A 2,798-nucleotide genomic window follows, 5' to 3' on the forward strand; every position below is an offset into this window, starting at 1 on the left:
ACCTGAGTATCTCCTGTAAATGGCCCATCACCACCACAGCATCTCCAACTAAAGACAAAGAAAGGAGATAAAGATTTTGTCTCTTACAAAAGGATAAGATCTACTCAGTTTTCAGAGCATCTCCTATTGCTGATGAAGCTAGGTCTCTGGGTGCCGAATCAAATCTTAGAGTTTTGGGTGAAAGTAGAAAATAAAAGCTTTATTGCTTTGCTGAGCAAAGGGCGACCCAGCGGGCTTGTGCCCTCAAAAACTATGTGTCCCAACCTGGCGGGGGTGATTTGGTGAGGAGTTTTATAGTAATGGTTCAAGGGTGGGGTTGCTGATAAACACCAGGGTGTATGCAGGGCCCGTCCTCCTTTAATCTGGCCTCAAGTGGTTTCCTGATGAGCTTCTGTGGTTCCTGTGGTTATCAAACTGTGACTTTCTCTGGAATGAGGAGCAGACAGAAAGCAGATAAACAGTAACTCATCTTCAAATGGCAGGCTTGGCAGCACCATTTGTCCCATGTAGGTCGACCTAAATTCATTTGGTGGTTGGAGTGACCCTCTTGTTAGCTAACTGGATTTATCCAAAGGGAAATCAAGTGACCGTAGGTTGTTTTGGAACAAGGCACCTGCTGAAGTCAGGCTTTAACCTTCTCACAGAAAATGGGAGCTAGAAGTGCTCTCTTCCTTAATGGTGATATTTCAAAGGGATGGTTCCTAGGTTCTTGAGAAAGACATTCCTGGGTCATAAAGGTGGTAAGAGTTTTTAGTAAGATATATATGCATTGCAAAGAAACAGAGTTAGAATGCACAAGTTTTCTAAAGTAGATGCTGAAGGAAGAGGCACGTAAAGTCTCTTTTCTTATTTTCAACAGGAAGAACTGAGCCTCTTATTTATTTTTTTATGACTTTCATGTTTATTGTCTGGAAGGATTGAGAAATAAAAGCAAATATTAAAAATAGGCTTCTGGAGGCTGATGCAGCCCAGAGGAAGCTGCTTGCTCCAACACCGCAGAAGGCCGTGTTCTCTCCCGTGCTCTCTTCGAGAAGCCCTTGCGTGTTATTGTCTGAAGCGTTTACTGTGAAAATTTACAGTCCAAACTGAGCTACAATGATGACCGGAATTCTGCCAAGACGTTTGCTCTGAAATGGTCGGAGCTACGTGTTTACTCATAAGCTGGCGGCATCAACTTACATTTTTTAAAATTGTCGTCATGCCTCAGTCATAGGTCTTCTCCAAGGCAGGAAAGGCCTAGAGGGAATAATAACCGCCTCTGTCTCCGCCTTTGAGATTCATACATTATTGGCGGTGCCTTCCTGACAGGGAGCATCTGGATGAACGAGGACAATGAGGCATCCAGCTAGATTCGCAGTCAGTCCCCTGTAGGTCTGACTTTCCTTTTCCCGAGCCCTCCGTGTGCAGACGCGTGACTGGCTGTTGGCTTGAGCGACACACCCAGCTTCAGGCTCTCAGGCGTGGAGCTGCCAGCTCTTTCTACCTGCTCTGTGGGCCGCCACGGGCTTAGCTATCTGGGTGATGAGCAAACACCCATCTCTTCCGTTAGAGCCTCTGGTTTTTAATGCATATTTTCCCTTGCAACCTTTCATCAATCACTTCATTTTTGTCCACTTTTTCCTCCAATGTAGGAAAAAGGGAGGGATACATATCAGCATCTGTAAACCACTTGCCCACCAAGTTTGAGAACTAGTGTGTTACCACAGGAAGAACTTCTGAATCCTTGTTCTTTGTGTATATTTTGTGGTAGGATTAATCATGATCATAATGATAGTGATATTAATAATGATGGCAGCCTTTGAAGGCAGAACATTTCAAGTCCCAACCTGGAATCTTCAAAACGAAAAATGTGACCCAGGAAAAATTATTTTCCTAATTTCTGATTGCCTCACCTATAAATTGAGATAGTGGTTTGAATAAAGTTCTTGTAAGGATGAGGTAGTATCAGTTTACCTTCCATCCTTATGAAGGGGATCACTATTTCACGCAGGTAGCTACGCAGTCTGTGTATTAATGGGAATGATAGGCATTTCTGTATTGCAGCTGTGAATGCTAAACACATTGGTTAGGATATAATACATTTACGTTTTACGTTTTGGGTAGCTCTTTTGATTTTCAATTGAAGTATAGTTGATGTACAATATTGTGTAAGTTTCAGGTGTACAGCACCTGAATATATATATATATGTGTGTGTATATATACATATATTCAGTTATATTTATATATATTTCAGGTTGTTTTCCCTTATAGGTCAGAATATAATATTCTTTATTCATGGCTGAGGTCAGTGTTTCACTGACATGTGAGACTTATATTACCTGTGATCTGTGTGGCCCAGGTGACCCATTTAATAACATTGAGTCACAGGGTGGGGATGTTATTCCTTGCTTAGACGTGTTCAGAAGAGTTAAATACATTAAGGAAAAAAGAAAAAAACTCTTACTTTGGTTTAAAATGCCTAAAATACATCTCCAAAATGTCTAATGCTCCCCTCTTCTTCAATCAAGCCTTTGAAAGCAACTACATTGTTCTAGAACTTAGCATTTGTTTAGTTTCCCCTCTATTTATTTTTGTACTTTGTTTCTAAGGACAAATAGTGCTAGGTTTTCATTCATGATAGTAATAAAAAAAGAGGTTCTTTTAAAGAATATTTGGGTTTCAAATTATATGTGGAAGTATATTTAAGATATATACATCAAGGTATATTTAAGTAAAAAAATGAATTTAAAGAAATATTTTAAATGAGTGGGTCTACACTCATTTTTATGAGTTATGACCAATGAAGGCATGCCTAAAA

This window comes from Capra hircus, chromosome 18, assembly GCF_001704415.2.
Source record: "Capra hircus breed San Clemente chromosome 18, ASM170441v1, whole genome shotgun sequence".
Classification (NCBI taxonomy): Eukaryota; Metazoa; Chordata; class Mammalia; order Artiodactyla; family Bovidae; genus Capra; species Capra hircus.